Source organism: Strix aluco, chromosome Z (genome assembly GCF_031877795.1).
Source record: "Strix aluco isolate bStrAlu1 chromosome Z, bStrAlu1.hap1, whole genome shotgun sequence".
NCBI lineage: Eukaryota > Metazoa > Chordata > Aves > Strigiformes > Strigidae > Strix > Strix aluco.
Window position 1 is genome coordinate 16,661,700 of NC_133971.1, and position 18,763 is coordinate 16,680,462.

Below are 18,763 nucleotides of genomic sequence, written 5' to 3' on the forward strand. Positions count from 1 at the left end.
AAGACCACACGTAAGAAAACAAGCAATTGAGAAACTATGCTGGCTCCTGTGATGCTCTGCAGGAACTCAGCCTACTGAGCCATGAGGGAAGAATCCAAAAAAAAATCCAACTATCTGTACTGGTTTGGGGAACCACAGAGGCAGAGGTTTCAGTAAATGATCAATCTAAAGTTACTGGGATGATGGTGCCAAGAAAATGCCATTTTACAGGTTATGTACACATCAGCAGTTTCTTTAATCTGCGGGCAGGTATGTATGCATTTTCTGAGCAAAGAAGTTTGCTTGAAAAATGCCTAAATGTCAAAATACTCAGGGGTATAGAATTAGTTACTGCAATGAAGGATAAAGCTACAAGATACATGAAGCCAAGAAAAAGACACTCTGTGATCACTTTAACTTGACAGAAGTAAGACTGACAGTGCAAATGTGGTGACATTTAACAAGGAGCCTAGAGAGCTGCTCCACGGACACCAGTGGCTGTCCGGACTTGCCTTCCCATGTGATGGACCCACGGCCACCACTGACAACAGCATGAAAACACCCTGTAGCCGAGAGAGAGACTCTCTTAGAAGGCCAGGTCCTTGGAGCTGTGAGCGTCAGTGCCGAGGACTGCGGGGACCTGCGGGTCCCCTTTGCAGCTGCGCTCAGGTGTCCAGATTCTCAATGGTTTTGAGGTGTGAGAACAGGCTGAGACCAAAACTCGCTGCAGTGCGAGCGGTTGTGTCCGGAGCCCCTGAGCACACCACAGCGGTGTTGCGCCTGTCCGAGCTGTTTCCAAAGGGACAGGTTGCTCCGTTTGACATTCCTGATGTGCTCAGCGAGGTGAGCAGAGACTTATGTCATGTCTCACACAGAACATTCTGTTCATGTCAAAGAATAAGCCCAATAACTCAGTTCACCACAAGATGCTCATGGTTGAAAATTAATCCTTCACTCTAAGAAGGGTCATCTCCCGGAATAACAGATAATAATATCAATTACATTCAAAATGCAAGAGTGTCCAGCTGGTAGCTCTGGATAGGTGATCTTTGTAGGATGAGCTGTTGCCTTGGAAGTAAAACAGCAGCAGACAATCTTTTAATAGAGAGTATTTGTTCTGCTACACCCAGAGTTATCGGACTGATAAGTAACACACCAACAATATCAAAATTTTGAAGCGTTGCATACAGTAAGCTGAGTGTATATATAAAGCTGCATATTTACAGAGCTGCATGTGGTTTTCTTTTAGTATTCAATTAAATATATTAAATACTTGTGCGTAGACTTTTCTGAAGTAGGAAGAATAGACAATGAAATCATTCCAGAGTGATGCCACAGAAATATTTAAGCTACTGAGATGTGCTGCAGGATCTAATAGAGAGAAAAAAAATCACCATAAAAATCAAACGTCACAAAATTTCGTTACAGTGCAAAACAATGCACATTTTCAGTCTAAATTTCTATAGTATTTATTTGCTATGAACTCTTTGTACACAACAATCCTGAAACAGGCTGCCATTCTCTGGTCCACCTGCAATTACGCCGGTTGTTTCTATACGGTGTGACCCTCTTAGAAATTAAAACTTTCCAGAAAAGCAGAGGGTCTAACAAGCAACTAGTGTCACCAAAACGGCATAGAAGAACTTATCGACACCAATGTGATGTAGATAAGCAGATACTCCTTTACTAACGGACGGGTGCGCAGGGGAGTCGTCTCGCCAACAACGCACACCTAACTCATGTAGCATGCTGATTATATTGGATACAGTCATACATATTAATCAAGCTCTCATGCATAAACATGTTAATTCCCATAACTCATTTTCAGATTCCCACCTCTTCCCGGTCATGTGCACCTGAGTCCTGAAACGAGTTGGGGGGCTGCTTTCGCGACCACCACGGACTCGAAAGACCCCCCAATGTCCTTGACTCAAGGACTTTGGTTCACATTGCAATTTTAACATGCTTTGAGGCCCTTTCACAATACAACTCTCAAAACACCTGGTCTACAGGGCAATAAATCATCCCCACCAGACAGTCTAACAATGGTACCTCGTCTAGCAGTGTAACTGGTTGTATGGTTACTTTAAACTAAATATGACATCTCTATGACTACTTAAAACATTACACCACTATCTTTTATAAGAACCAATATTTCTGTGAGACTCCATTTAATTGATTAGTCCTAATCATCACCAAAAATCATCAACTCAAATTAATAACAAATCAATAACAATCAGTAACACTACTTGCTTTAATGAACACTGAATCTCAGCATTACCTCCTTTAACAACAGAGCAGAGGAATACCCCCGCTATTATTCATTACGAGATGGTAGTGATATAAATGTTAACTTTCCCTTTTGGATTGTTTTTTAAAATCATACCAAGAACTTGTTTACTCGAGGAAATAAGAGATATCATTATACTCCTATAATTACGTAAAACAACTCTCAGTAATGTGTAAGCTTACTCCATACCAGAAGGGTGGTGGTGGCTTCTTCCATTTTAATTTATTTTGCTTCGAAGACAATTCACTGCAGAAAAATCAGCCACTGCTTTAGAATTATTAATCCCTCCAAAGGTAAAGTCCCTTCCATTTGTTTCTGTAACTCAGGATTATTTTTACAAATTAACCTATTATCTAACAACAGATTACAGGCAGATATACCTGCTCAGATTCATGTGCAACTGCTGGTCCAGTTAAATGCTGAACTCAAAAATCAAGCCAAATCAAATGGTTTGACCCTAGTTATCACTTTGCCAAATCCAGTTTCCTACCAACAGGCATTTCATCTGCATGCAGCCAAAAAAACCCCAAAAAACCCCCAAAAAAACAAAAACCAAAAACCAAACCAAAAACAACCCCAGAAAAATCTAGTACCTTTGCACCAGCCAGCGCTGGGGAGAGGCCGCAGAGCAGCGTGGGCCATCTCCTGCCTGACCCTGCGGCTCCCACATCCCCGAAATGCCGTGAGGGGGGCATGGCTACCCTGGTGGGTGGGGGCATGGACCTGGCACAGGGCCACTGCAGGAGACAAGACATGAGTGACCTGGGCTCTGCTCCAGCGTCACCTCTGCGTGTTTCCCCCGCAGGCAGGAGGCACAGACCCCTTCTGAGCAGGGGACGGGATGTCTGCGCCCGGTTGTTTCATTTGTGGGGGGGGGAGGTTGGCTCATATGCACCTGCAGAACTAGTTCTGTCAGTGCTAATGGAAAAATACGTTAGGAATATTTTGTTAATCAAACCTTTTTGATCTTTAGAAGTATGTCATGGGAAAAGCACTACCATGGAAGAGCCAAGGATCTAAATCAGCTATAGAAGGCCCCCAAAAAACCCACATATGCTGCTGGTAGATTCGCTTTCAGTCTTTTGCATTTTCTTTTACCTTTCCCCCTGTCCCTCACTTTTGAAGGAGCACAGGCACTTTGGAGATGCTGCTTTATTTCCTTCACCACCACCACCACAGTCCAGTTGCAATACTTTCTTCTAGTTCAAGCAGAGATCACACCTGCACTGGGCAGCACAGACTGGCCAAGAGCACAGACACATCAAACCAGTGATACCAACCTGCCTTTGCAGCATCCTCCACCAGAAGTCACAAACAGGAACAGGAGCAACAACTGTAGTGTCACTGCAGTCAGACGCGAGATCTGTATCAATTTGTCTGTGTTTATAACATAGCAAACTGAACTACATCAGTAGAGAGAGCAATCTCACGTTTATAAAGATTAGAGGTCTTTTCCAAACAAGAAAAGGCATGTTTGGAATATCTTCTTCCTGAGAGTCTTCAGTAGAAAAATTAACATTCACCAGTTTAATTATTTCTACACATAATAGAGCATGGTAGAAATACAAATTCTAATGCAATTATTGTTGGAAAGAGAAGAAATATCCCTAGACACTTGCCATACATCTTTAATAGAAGAGATAGAAAGTACATGCTGCAAAGCATAGGGCCAACGCTAAGTGGTCTAGTTAAGAAAAAAGCTTCACATCTGCACAACTGCTCAGTAACTGTCCTCAGAGGAGTTTTGTCCCCTTCTCAGAAACGCAAACTTCTAGTCACTCTCAAATACAAAGTACTGACCTGAGCGAACCACAGTAATTCCCAAATTATTTCTCCAGGGCAAGTTATATCTAGTAAGGAAGCTGCAGGTAATTTCCACAAATTACCAAGAAAGTGCCACCCTCCCTTTTGCTCATCACACCCACTCACCTTGCAAGGGAAGAGCGGCTTCTCTGGGGCCAAGGAGCAAGACTGTGCTTTTCTTTATTTTCTAACACGAAAAAAACCTGCTTAAGATGTAGAGCTCCAAAGCTTGTTGCAGAGACAAATCCCTGCAGATGAGTAAAGCCTCAGCTTCTCATGGAGGCAGATCACTTGCAGCAGTCTTGCCATACAGACCACTGTCAGCAAAGGCCTCTGAACAGCTCTTCAAACACCCCAGCAGAATTCCTGCTTCTCATTTCTGACACAGCCATCCACAAATCCCCACCTGTGACTCCACTCATCCATACACCATGAATTCTTCCATACAGTTTGGGTCCAAAGAAGGGACTGCAGAAGCCTGGACCTTAAGCACTGTGAGAAGAGTCTGAGTAGGGCATAAATACACATCACCTTTTCCACCTTCTGCTTCAAGTTTCTAAGTCCACAAGGAGTCTTTCCTTCCCCCTCCATCCAAGTTACAACAGTCATCTCCTCCACTGCTCAGATGCTGCAAGCCTCCACTCCTGCGTTCCTAGAGTAAAGGTCCAACTCAGCTTAGGTAAACCAATGCTTTGCTTAAAATAAACGCAACTGTAAAGACTCATATTGGCTTAGAATCTCCCTGAGTCAAACGCACTCTTGTGAGAGAAGATGGGAACATACATAAAAGAGTGGTTTTAAAGAAATTTCTAGGTAATTATTTGACAGAAAATGAACAGAAGTTTGTTTCCAAGATTACAATATGGCTATATAAGGAGTCTAACAGCATTGGATACTGTCAATTAGATGTTTCACACAGCACCTTTACAGAAGTTAAATGAAGTCAGCAGAGAGTGCCAGCTTTCCCATCAGCAGAAATATGCGGTATGAGCCTTGCAGTGGACGTAGTCATGTCAGTAAAAGAGTTTTGTACGCTTTAGAGCTTGTGCTCACTTCTTCCTGGCTTAAGGCAGCTTTATATCAATATGACTACTAGAGAATGAGAGCATGACTTCAGAAAAAAAAAGCCAATTAATGAAAATGGCACAATATTTGTATCACCTAGGAGCACTGCAGCTGCGATGCTTCCTCCTTGCTAACTCCAGAGCAGGGGTAACAGGCTCCAGCGGAGTCTTCCAGCCCCAAACTGGAACAGAGAGACTCACCATCAGTAGCTGCAGGGAAAACCAGACATTCATTCCACGAGGCAGTTCTCTGTCAAGTCAGCAGCTGCCTGACCAAAGCCAGGCTGACCTAGGAACCTGCATGCAAAAGCACATTTCAGTTGGGTTTCTTGGCTGCCCTTGTGTGGTCTGTAACTGTCTGCTGTGTCCTGACCAGCCTCTGACCCAGACAATACTCTTGCTGGGAGCAGGACATTTCATAGGTCAGACGAAGTTTGTCGTGAGGTCAGTGACAGGCGCAGTTTATCCAGGTATGAGGAAAACCCCACAGCCAGGCAACAGACCCCTGAAGGAGAACTACTTAACACAGAGGCAGCAGCAGCGGAGAATCAGCCTCTTTTGCAAATACACCAGCCAGAATCCACAGAGATATCTGAGCTGTGGTTACGAGCATCAACACAATCCTCAGAAATATCCTGGTTTGTCTGGTTTTGTATCTGCATGACTGTAAAGTATACTGAAGTCAAATATTTTGAGCCATGATCAATCAGTACTTCACAAACAGACACAAATGACTTTCTAAAGTATTATTTTTCCCCCCGTATCCTCCTAAGAGTATCAGAGCAGTATCAACAAACAGCAAGACAGCAATTCTCAAGTAAATAACCAATCTCATGGTGTCCTGGTTTAGCCAGGATAGGGTTAAGTTTCCCCAGCAGTGGGGGGAAGCTCTAGCCGGGTTATTCATATACCGTGCTGACGTCACCTCCTGGTGCCCAAGCGCAGGAGTGCGGGAGAATTGGTGAATGCATGTGTTGTGCGATCTCTCTCTCTCACTGTTGTATCGGTACATATCTTGCTCTGTTCATTGTTATTACTGTTATTGTTATTGTTGTTGTTTGTTGTGTTGCTGTCGCACTGTTGTATTAAACCTCTCCTTATCTCAGCCCCAGGGCTTTGTATTTCACTCCCTTTCTGGGGGAGGGGCAGTGGCCACGTGGTCTCGGACCTCAGCAGGACCTAAACCACCACACATGGGTATTTCTCTTCAGTCGTATCTGTGTTGTTGTGTACTCAGATGCTATGTCCAAGATGTAGCTTTTCACATTCAAGTGTAATGCTTTCAGTTTCTTCTAACGTATCTGTGAGCACAGTTTCCTTTTTATATGTTTCCATAACTACAGAACTGACACGTTTGTGAGCTGCTCAGAAAAACTCATGTTATTAACAAGGGAGTAGCAGATAGGCCACAGGCAAATTCGTTAAATAATGTAAAAGCAAATTCTATTTCTCCTTAGAAGTATTACATCCTTACGTGCAGTCACTATCTAGAAGTGTATTCAGCTTAGTACCTCCTGAGAAGGAGATTATTTTCTAAAGTGCCCAACAGAAGCAACAACACGCACACATGCAATTTGAGGAGGTAACTCAGCCGGTCAGTTTAACCACTCTTCTGTTTCATCCTCTTAAATGCTTTACAAAACATCCCCGTAAGACTGAGATTTCTTCTGACTTTAGACCTCTAAAAGTTGACGTGTCTTTTTAACTTCTGTAGGAAGCAACAGGCACTCCTCAGAAGCAATTTATCCCACTTGCTCTCATACTCATCTCAGGACATCCTGTGGCTGGGCAAAAATTCACTTTTCTAAACCTGTTTATGCACACAGCAAATGGGAAATTTAACTGGACACATTTACCTGCCTCATTTCAGAGAGACCAAAAGTAATTTAACAACCTTTCAAAGAAGGATCAATTACATATGTTATTCATATAAGGTACAGCTGTTCTCCACTGCATCCAGTACACCACTTCTGCTGCTGTTTTCAGTCTTTCCTACAAGGTGTTGGGGACAAGAGCTGGACGTGTTAACTTCCTCCACAATCACTACTGCTTTTACACTCACCCAAGACCTCTTTCACCAGCACACCTCCTTCTGATTCCAGGGTACGTTAGTGTTACACTCACATCTGTGCCCACACCATAACTACTCTCCAAAAGCACCACATGCCACTCCCGTGCTGTTTAGCTCCTATGCCAGAATTTGGAATGCAAACCAGCAGCAAAGAAATACAACTAATAGAAACCTATTCGACTTTAAAAGGCTTTTGGATTAAGAAAACCTTCACCCCACAACAGGGAGTGCCCTACTACCAAAGCTCCAATACACCCCGCCCCCTTCAGTCACTTTCCCAGTCTTCTGCTGGTATAGATTGAATTTCATTCCACCTGCGGATCCCTGTACGGCCCCTCAGGCAGACAACTTCATTAGCCTTTACACAGCAGCCTGCTCAGTAACTGTCAGGTTGGGATACTGTTGGACTTTGGAAAAGTCAGCATCTGCTCCAAGGTCCCGAACAACCTGGATCATCTCTCTGAAAGGGAGGAGGGAATTTTCCGCACCATCCTGATGTATCGCTGTTGAATGTTGATTTACTTTGTGACCTGTAAGGCATCTGGAAGCAGAATATGATTACAGAGATGGAAGATCCTAATGCAATATACCCATCACTATTTGCTGCTGTGGTTACAATTATCAAAGGCCGTAAGACACTTTCTACCAGATCAGGGGGAAACAAGAAACTAGTGATTGCCATACCAATGTCCTATCTTCTTCCACTGGTTTGAAACTGGTGTTATTAGACCTCACTTCGAAGTCAAGAGGCATTTTATCACTCAGCATTGTTACCAGTGATAGAGCACAGAGAGAGTACAGCAAAGCTCAATGGGGAGGAGAAAAAAAAATTCTTAAGAAAAAGAGCAGAGGCACTTTCATTCAATTTAAAACTATGCATAGCCTAGCACATACACACTGGCCATAATTGACCTCGCATCTTTTAATGCGTAAAACAGCACTGAAGGCTGCCCTGCAATCAGACAACTACAGCTGGTGACTTGAACCATGATGTTAAACACCAGCGAGCCAGGCTGGGTAGATGGTCTCAGAGCTCTTCTCCCACCTCTGCCAAACTAGTGCCACAGCAGGCAGACCCCCTTGGCCGGCTGAGGGCCCTGCTGAGTGCCTGCACCCACCACCTCTCTCCAGGGGCCAGAAAGAGTCTAGAGATTCAACAGATGCCCCCAACCTCAGGGCAGCACAAGGGAGAAGTCAAATGTGCAAAGTCCTGCTCAATGTGCAGCCCTGACCAGGTCTGCAAGAGCTAGGAAAGAATTTACCGAGGAACTCTGGAATCATCTCATATTTGATAGGGAAGCAACATCAGTGACTCAGAAGTCCTGTTGTCAAGCAACTTGGAAGAATGTGGTTGACTGAAGAAAAACCTCCAGTGTTTTGTGTTCCCTAAAACAATTTTTTTTCCCCAGGTCATGTCTGAGCTGTGGCTTCTCCTCCCACACTCAATCTTTCTAAAAAAAAAAAAAAAATAGTATGTTGGTCTCATACAGCAAGGGTCTTCTACAATTTATGTTTATTTCCATGTGCCAAGATAAGACAGAATGAATGACAGGCTCATTCACTGTCAGCTTTTCATGTGTTATTTCACAGTTAACATATACATCAAGCTTCTGTACACCTAGCTGCTTGACATAAATGCCCCAGAAGTTTATTTTTCAGCCTGCCTAATACTCTTTCTGATCTTTTGGGTTAGTGATATAGAGCATAGAATTCAGTATTTAAGGTTTTAAGTCCTCATGAAACTGTGTTACTAAGTTGACATCTGCCAAGAAAGGCAGCTCAGGTAACATTTTGAACAATCTTAGAATCATGTATATAATATAATAGCAACAGCAGCAACAACAGGAAAGCATGCAAGATTGGAGGGAAAAAGTGAGCCTTGAATAAAGGATACTGCCAAGATTTAGCAATGACATTGAAGATTCAATGCAGTAGGAGAAAATAACCAGAGCATGTAATGCCCTGCCACACTCTCTCCTTCTGCCAGACACTAAAGGAAGGAAAAGTAATCTCAGAAGACCCTGCTAATGGCTCTCCAGCCTTTTACACAGCCAATGCAATACAAAAATCTAGAAAATAGGGGGTACCCTGCATAATTATTTATTCATAGGCATTCTGTTTTTTCTGCTTTACTGCTAACCTTGGTGTCAATCTCAAAATGCTTTCTGGAGTACATATCTATAAGGATGAATACCTGTTTGCAATATCCCCAGTATAAACAACTGAGCTATTCATGACTCAGCTCAAGTCAAAACTTGACCCAGCTGATCAGGAGCCTTCCGTGCTCACCATGTCTGCAGATCATCCTCTGATGTGGCTGTAACAGAAGACTGCCTCTCCTCCCAGATGGAGCGAGAAATCACCAGGAACAGAAAAGCCACAGGAGGTGGCAGGAGGAGGAGTGCTCAAACACTTACACAGCAGCCAGAGTGCATCTGCTTGGGCAAGTTCCCTACCTCAGGGCAGGTACAGGCACATCCATGTGCAGAACCCCCTGCTGAGGCAAGCTCTCTCTTGCAAGCCGCTCCTGGCATCAGGATGCTGTGGAGGAATTTGAGTCATTCACACCTCCCAGCGCCTCTGCCTTAAGCAGCTGCCCCAAACTGAAGCAGACCCACACTACGGGGTGTCACCCATACTCTGTTTTCTGGACTTATTTATAACTGTGCAGTCTACAGCTTTCAGCTTCCGTTAAAAAGGAAAAGGAGATTCTGATTCTCAAGTCTCTTGATAGGAAATGGTTTCCAGGTTTAAAAAGGGCTCGAGTGTTTATAGTAGGATTTGGGGTCAAAAATCTTAACTCTGCATTGCTGACACACTCTGGTGAGCTGCCACAGCAGTGAGAAATGGGGCGCCTTGTAACACAGCTGGCTAACGCCCTGCTGCTCTCCATCTGTGAAGCCCATTGCCGCAGTGCAGAATAAGCACAGGCTCACCTGGCTCTTTCTGAAAGGACTTCCAAAGCCACCTTGGTCCAGAAACCAGGAACTTCTCTCTGCCACATCCCCCTCCCTGTGACCTGAGAGCTGTTTGTGGGCATGCTCACTGGTGTGGGCACCACATACATGGAGACCAAGTTTGACTCCGGTCCTGAGCTGAGCAAAGAGACCACTACACGGAGATAAAGGAAAGAAAAGGCCACAGCTTGGGTGCAAGGTCAAGGAAAGAGGGGAGAGGTGCTCCTTCAGGAACCCCAAAGGATAAGGGAAGTCTTGTTTTGTTGAAATTATGCTTTGTTTCTACTGGCAGATGCTGTTACTTATCTACAAGGTTCTAGGGAAGTGATACTAAGAAATCCCCATCAAGAGGTTTTCACCATGCAAAGAAAACGAGGGATTTTATAACAAAAATAAAAATCATACACTTTGTTTCTTTCTTCTAGGACACCTCTATAACAGAGGCTGGCAGCACCCTGTGTGCTGTGCTCACCCAGCAGCGCTAACCTGTCCTTTCCTGGCAAACTCTGTTCATATCCCGGCTGCGAACAGTCCTGGGGGCAACAAGAGCAATGCAATTCAGCATCATTTGCTGCTCAGTGAAACAAAAGAAGCTGCTGAAGTAAAAAAAACAAAATTACATGCATGTTTCTTCCACAGTGCTACTGATTGTTTCCACATGTCAAGTCTAAGCAGCTCTGATTTTGTTGTTAGGAGATGTATTTGGACAGCTGAAAAAGTTACTCCAACCTTTTAGATACTGCCCCCACAGTTAGAGTGCAAGAACATTTTATCCACGTAAATGCAAAGGAGGTTCATGTTGCTTCAGACAATATTTGTCCTTCTCCAGATCATCCCAAGATGGGGGTTTCTGTTGGTTTGCAATACAGCACTTACTACACTTGGAGAGCAGATCTGTCAGGCTAAACACTTTAGACCCTTGCCCAAACCAGAACCTAGCAATGTGGGGAGGTTGGTGGACATTGCAGGAGTACAACATAATCCTACTGGTAGTCCTGCCAGAATGATTGATTACTAATACTTTCAAAAAACCCAAACCAAATGCGTACTTCAAGCCCTTAGAGATGGTAACTCACTGCTTCTGTTGTTTCTGGGGTAACAAGATTTGTGGTAACCATTTTTTGATGAACAGGACAACTTTTCAGTCAGCAATAAGCTGCAGGCAAAAAAGCATATGTGAGCATTTAGAGGAACCACTTGGGGTTTTTTTTGTTTTAAAGTGCCAAGCTTAACATCCAGCAGGACGTTTCCTGCTCCGCTCTAACAAGAAATGGGGAAGCTGAGTCCAGCCTGCTGTATCACAACAGCTGACTCAGCTCTACTGCACACAGAGCCTGACTGTCACTTACATTGATCAGAGCTGCAAAAGTGCAGGAGCCAGAAACTCAAGTAAATAAAATCACCATTCCACCCCAGGACCGACATGTCCAGAAAGCTCCTACACTATATACAGTGAAGACTGTGATCCACATACTGACACGGTCTAGATGGAGTGCTGATGGCACCCTTCTATTGTAACATCTTTCCAAATTGATGTCATAATATAGCTGTGGAGATACAGTTATAATCTACACCAAGATATAAGCTATTGCTTCTCCTTCCCTCTTTATTTTTGTTTGAAACAAAAGGAAACTGGTTTTAACGTGGACTTAGCCTTTCAGAACACAAACACTTGCCAACTCCTGTGGATGGTGTTTTCCACTTCTTTGGACCTCAGCTGTCTAGAATTGGAAGTTATGCTTTCCTTGTTAAAAGAACACTTTGTAAATAATTGATAAAATTGCTAATGTCTAAACCGTTTTTCCTTGGCTCCTTACAGCCAAGACGATCATACACAATTAATACATCTGTAGGCTTAATGACAAGTCTTCAGTCAGAACACGGCAAATTCCCTCCCCTCCCCAAATCCATATGTGTGCCAAAAAACATGAAAGGAAACATTTTTAGAAAACCCTACACAGCCCAAGCGATGCGCACTAGGTCAGTATGCCACTAAATTCACTTATTTGGTACACAAACGGTACCGAGCTTGCTGGGGAGACTCAGTGTTCTCAGAGCAGACTATCTTGCTTTACCTTCACTGGAAGCTTAATAAGTGCCTATTTTTTAGGGTCTGAAGTGAAAGTTGGCCCTCAGTCTGTGACCCTGGCCATAGATACCCATCTAACACTCTGGAGACATCAGGCTCAAAACACTGACCCCACTGAACTGATGAGGGAAATTCTTGCTGGTTTCAGCGCAGCCTGAACCCCACCCCAAGACAAGTCCTGCAGCTCAGGGCTGGCACATGGGCTCTGCCAGAGGAGCAGCACTGATCGCCTCCAGCTCTTCCCTTTTGCTGGAGATCAACACCAGGACCAAAGGGGCAACAAGAGCAACTGTGCAGCGTTTCTTCAGCTCCCCCAAGTTCACAGCGCTGACATGCTGGAGTGTGCCAGCCAGCTTCACGCTGCGGGAGCTGAGGAGCCAGCAGTTGCTGGCTGCTGTTGCTGTGATGACAACCTCCAGAGATGGGAGATGAGCTACAGGCAGTAACACCTTCCACCACGGCTGCTGAATCCAACAGACTCCTCAGAGCAACAGAGCAGGTCCCCACCAGGTGGAAGAGAAGGCGGCAGCCACTGAGACACGAAAACACAAAGACAAATGCTCGAAGGCTGTATATGCTTGGATCTGCCAAAACCAAAAGGGCCAGGATCAGAGAGAAGAAAGAAGCTGTAAGATCAATTTATTTTTCTTCAGGAACCTCCAGTCTGCACAAAACACCACCTTCCCGGTTGTGCTCAGCCCTACCAAAATAAAAGCAAGCTTACACACTTCAGTGAAGCTCCAGTGCCCTTCTGTGCCTTCTGGAAAAAAAAAATATTGCTAAATCATGGTTGACACACTTTGCTTTTGTTTGAAAGTCTACAAATAACTGAACAGAGACATCATAAAACTACCACAGAATCTGACACAACTGGCAGATGTCACACAAAGCAGTCTCAGAAGAGGAAGGGGCAGGGATCATCAGGGAAATTGGTTTCACATGGAAATGAGTTACCTCCTGATACACATAAACTTTTTCTAGAGATACTGGAGCTAAGACCATGGGTGCTAGTTGATCTCTATTTCTTCTGGGAATACTGAGAAGGTGGAAAAATTGTTTTCTTCTTGGAAAGCCGGCTATAACCATCAAAAATTTTCCATGCAACTGTGACTTTATTTCCCAGTTCCTTCAAGGCATTTTGTTCTGAAGTTTTTGACAACTTTAAAACCATACCTCAAATAGAGTCAATAAAACAAGATTAAATCAGAAGATTTTAGTCTGTTGTGGTGACAGACTCCATACCTGCACATCAGGATCGAAGAACTCCCACTAGCACTAATATAGAAAACCAAAGCAGTGCCACACATCTGATTTACCTCTCATCTTGCACTAGCATTGCTTACATTTTCAGAAGTCTGTCTTCAACTCCATTTCCCTACACCAAAGCAGGATGCTAACTTATAGACAGTTTTACTCTGAACACAAATAAGGAAGCAGTTAAGAAGGGTGAGTGCAGAAGCCCGCAGTACGTGTATGAGGAACAAGAGACTGCTGGGCTCTGCAGATGATAGTTTTGTACCATCCAGAATTTGCACATGAAAGAAAATCTGTCAGTCCAAGAAAAAACTGTCTTCAGCTGGGGACACAGAATCAAAGGAGTTTTAAGGCTCCAAGCAAGTAAATTTCCCCCCTGCTCACAGAGGCAACGGGAGGCACATTCTCATCCGCGTTCTGGGATAATCGTACAAAATTCTGCTATTACAAGGGACTCCTCTGTCACAGAGCCACAGCCTGTCAAACAGCACAATGGTGGTCAGCCTTCAAGGCTACATCTACAGGGCTCAACAGAACAGGGCCACAGATGGGTTTCTGGCCCTGAGGCTGCCCTGCCTGAACTCCCATGGGGCCCAGTAGCCCCCAGGCACACCCACGAAGGGATCCAAGCCTGGGCCAGTGCATGACCACCGGTGAGAACAGCCCCTTGAGTGCCACCACCCAGCCCCATCCAGACACTCGCACAGGCCAGCAGCACACCAGTGACCAGCTCAGAAGAACGGCTGAGCAGTGTCCAAGCTCATTCCTTTAGCAGCACAGGTACAGTCTGAGTGGACCTGGGGACTCTGCATGAGAAAGTGCAAAACCCTGAATGATGAATTAGATACCACACACTGATGCTACTCTGGCTGTAGAGGTCACATGGCAAAAAAACCACCCTTCAGATGGGACAAATCCCTCGGCCCATGCAAAACGTGCATCTCCTAGAGCTTTGCTTCTCCTCAAGGTATTTTCAACAGCCCAAAAGGGATATCAGAAACCAAAATCTGGAGGATTATATGCAGGGCACAGGAGAACAACATATGCTGAAGCATGCAGTTGTATGTAGGAATCAGGAAAAGCCTAGGAGGGAAGCAAACTGAAGGAGGATTCAGCTTTATGTTGCATTAGCAACAATATAAGTTGTCTGTTGCAGCTCTATGCATTCATGCTTACGGTTAATAATAACTAGCAAGTTCCCTTCAAGACCCACTGCAATAAGATGAACGCTTAATAATAGCCCAGAACAATAATCTTTAATCATGCCTCGTGTTGTAAAAATCCCAGTGTCAGACTTTCATATAATTACACCCTTGATAAGCAAATATGAGTCACAAGTGCTAACAGCAACTACACAAAAGCAGGTTCCTCTCTGGGGTGGCAAGGGTGAGCAGACCAGAAAGACCTCAGTAATTTAGAGGCAGAAACACAAATCATGAGAAGATGCAGACAGGGAAGTATGCCTGTAACCTTCCTTGTACAGTTCTACAAATTCCACCTGAACACTTTAAGGAAACCTGTGAATCCAATGCAGAAAGAAAACCTTCACCCCCAACCTGTCGCCCCCTAACACTCACTCCCAACAGGCAAGTCCCATGCAGGTACAGGCGACGGCGCTGGTGCACAGTCTGAGGGCAGCCAGTCTCGTTGCCTTCCCCCTCCCCAGCAGCCAAAAGAGAGATTCCCCGGAGCCCCTGACAAGGGGCACAACACAAGAACCACTGCAGTAAGTCAGCCCCAAGGTCCCTTCAGCTCAGCATACCGCCTGCAGCAGTGGCAAAGCCTCCCAAAACGGGTAACACCAGCAGAGGGGCACAACTGCCATTTTCTCAGAAGAGCTTCCCAACATCCAACGCGCTCTTCTTGCCTGCCAGAAACTAATTTGAAAACAGACCCCAGAAGTGAAAAAAATGGGATGGCCTTATTTACTCAGGAAGGAGACTTTTGCTTACAAAGGTGCAGACACACAAACATTCCTTTTATATTTCCACTAGACACACACAGGCTATGGACCTGCCGGCCCTCCAAAACCTCAGACAGAATAAAGCTAAAATTTCCTGTCACAGGAACTCAACGTACATTAGTTTGGAGCTGCTGAAACCTGGATAGCTATACACCATGCATCCAACCAGCCAGGTCTTTTTGTGATCCTCAGGCCTTGAGAAGAAGCATTTTGAATATCAACAACCTGTGAATGGAACTGCTGCACAGATAAGGAGGGAAGTGCTATTTGCACATTTACTAGAGTGAAATACTCCTGTGTTTGTTGTTTTGGATTGCCAATGGGAAAAAAACATATACAACTGTCACAGTTACATTGGCAGGGATTTTGTTATTCCCTTCCTCTCGGTTTTTAAATTCTAGAAATAAATTCAAACATTTAATTAGACTTTGATGCCTCCAAACTTTGCCAGTGGAGAGCTGGGTGAGCCTTGTGGTGTTTGTGGCTTTTTAGAACGCACCAAGCAGTTAAATACAGATCCCAGGAAAAAGGTAAATAAATCACAATACATAATTAAAGCACCTGCCACCTTTACAGCTCGACCTTAATTCCACACCATCTTACACTGACAATAGTCATGGGGAGTGTTCTGGGTGGCTTCTGCAAGCTTGAACTCACCACCAAGAAAAAACGTTGTCTTTTATTTTACAAATAAGACATTGGAATTACTGCTCACGAGCAATCCACAGACATCCCCCACTGTCTACTTCTGCTATTTCTTCTATTAGCAAGAACTTCAAGAGCATTTCCAGTGCAGGCCAGGGGCACCAAGTCATCTACACCCAGATCTGCCGTAATCTCCCAGATCCATAAAGGGCCACATCCCCTGGTAGATGGAGCACCTGAATAAAACAAGGGAGAACTGATTTATGTGCCCCTCTGCCACAAACCTTGGCCAAGCTGCTTCAGGCCTGAGCCCAGCACATGTGTATCTGCTGCTGCTCAGCTGCAGATGGCAGCTCCTTCAGGCCCAGCACCTCACGCCCTTTCAGCTGGGTGCTCTGCTTTGATCTCCTCCTCCATCAAACAGGCATCATGACTCTTGCTTTTCTTGGAAAGTCTTCCAAGAGCTGGTTAGTGTTAAAAATAGGAGCTGTGCTTTTATATGGACCACAGAAAAGGCATTTACTTCCTTAAAACGCTACTCTGGGACCAAAGCGAGGCCCCAGCTGCAGCACAGGACTGCCTGACAGGCTGATCAGCCTGCTGGGCCAGGTCACACGGCCTGGCCTACGGCAATGCCAGCGCTCCTTGCCCCCACCCCAGCCTGCCCCCTCGTCAAGCAGTTTCCAAAACTGTATCCCGAGAATTGGAGACAAGGAAAAAGATGCCCTGAAACACGGAAGAAGCATCCTGAACTGCTGTTGGGCCTTGGGAACACTCTCCTCTGGACTATCTGGCCATCCCCAGGGAGGGCACGTCTATGCCGTGTGGCCCGAGCCAGGCAGCCCCTGTGGTGTGAGACCGCGCACTGTGCTGGCTCTGCCAGCCTCCACCCCAACGGGTGCACCTCTATTTGGGCAACACACCTCCCAGGGTAATCAGTCCAGCCTAAGATAATTAGCCAAGCACACTTGGTTCTGGAGTTCCTACTGCACACAGAGCCAGCTTAAGCCTCTCAAGGCTCAGATGGCAGACTTCCCTTCAGCAGTGTTTATCCCCAGGCTCCAACGTACCCGAGGAAGGTGATGACATCTGCAGTCACAGGATTTCTATTGGAAAATGGCATTATTGTCTCCAGACAAAAAATCCGGAATGAATCACATCAGGAGAAGGATGGACAAGATGACCTTCTGATGTTCTCTCCAGGCGTATTTCTGTTAGTCCACGCTCAGTGACAGAAAAGCCCCCTGGATCAGAGCTGCCTGGGCTGAGGCATTCACGGGAGGAAACTCTGCCCTAAGCTCTGGCAGGAGAAGCAGCCCAGGCAGTTTTTCTATTGGGCTCTGTCTGCCATTGGTGATGGGATTCAATCATAAAATGGCTTCTTCTCCACACACAAATACCTAACGCCATGCGGGAGCAGGCATGGGAAGCTGCTCTCAGTATCCCGGCCAAGTCCATCTGACAGCAGAGCAGTTTACTTTCCCAGCAATCCAAGTCTAACTGTGGAATCCATTTAAAGCAGTTTGTAATTAAATGTACTTGCTGAAAATACCTCACAGGCTCAGTAATTTAACATGAGAGAGTCAAAATGTAATTAAAATGGCCAAATAAGGCTGGGTCACTCCTCCACCAGAAGAGTGCTGAAGGATGTTGCCTTTCCAGCCCCAAATCGCTGCTTCTCCTCCCCCCCCCCCCCCCCCATTTCTGCTTTTCCCGGGAATTCAGCACCAAGAATACACCAGCTGGCACCCAAGGGGCTGGGGGTGGAGGGTGGGGGGGAAGTGCTTTTCTTTTTTTTTTTTTTCTCCTTTCAATTACAGAAATCCCGCCATTTCAGGGTCCCGCTGTACTCACCCAGAGCGGCTGCTCTCTCGCAGGGGCCGGGCGAGGCTCCCTCCTCCCGGGGGTCCCCACGGGGGGGACGGAGGCGGCGGGGGCTGGGGGGGGGCAGGACGGAGCGGCGCTTCGCTCCCTCGGAAGGCGCCGGGCGCGGGGGGGGGGGCAGTTTTCCTGCTCCCCACTCCCGGGGCCGGGGCTGTGGGGTCCGCAGGGGGGGGTGTCTCGGCGCGGGGCCGGGATGCAGCTTCTGCCCGACAAAAGCGGCCGGTTCGCCGCCGCCGGCACCGAGAGCTGCTCCGCTCCGCTTCGCCCCACCCCGTCCCGTCAGGGCCCGCGGCTCAGCGTCCTGTCCCCCCCCCGCCCGTCCCGGGCCACCCCTCACCCGCCCCGCCGCCCTCCCGGCACCGCCGCTCCCCCGGCCCCGCCGCCGCTGCCTGCCGAGCCCCCCCCCCCCCCCGCCAGCACCGGCCCCGGCGGGCACCGCCGCGGCTGCTGCCGCCGCCTCCGCCGCTTCGGATCGGCAGCCGGACGGGGCCGCCCGGGAGCGCACCCCCCCGGTCGCACCCCCCCCCCGCGGGCTCTCCGGGCCGTACCTGGGAGGGGGCAGCGGCGGCCGCAGCGCGCACCTGCCCGTCCTGCCCGTCCGCGGCCGCGGAGCGGAGCATCCGCCACGGGGAGCCCCGCGCTGAGGGACCGCCGGCACCCAGCGGCAGCGTGGACAGCCCCGCCCAGGAACACGCGTGGGAGCCGCGGGCAGGGCTCGGCTCGGCTGGACTGGGCTCAGCTCGGCTCGGCTCAATGGGGCTCGG

General features: G+C 46.7%; 1 long non-coding RNA gene across 1 annotated transcript in view; it reads right to left on the bottom strand.

The window, feature by feature from the left end:
• Window positions 1-18,108, bottom strand: part of LOC141917981 (uncharacterized) — a 105,999-nt gene extending 87,891 nt beyond the window's left edge. Inside the window, exon 1 of the long non-coding RNA XR_012621536.1 lies at window positions 17,970-18,108. This is a non-coding gene — a long non-coding RNA (uncharacterized LOC141917981). The remainder of the gene's footprint in view (window positions 1-17,969) is intronic.
• Between the last annotated feature and the right edge of the window lie 655 nt (window positions 18,109-18,763).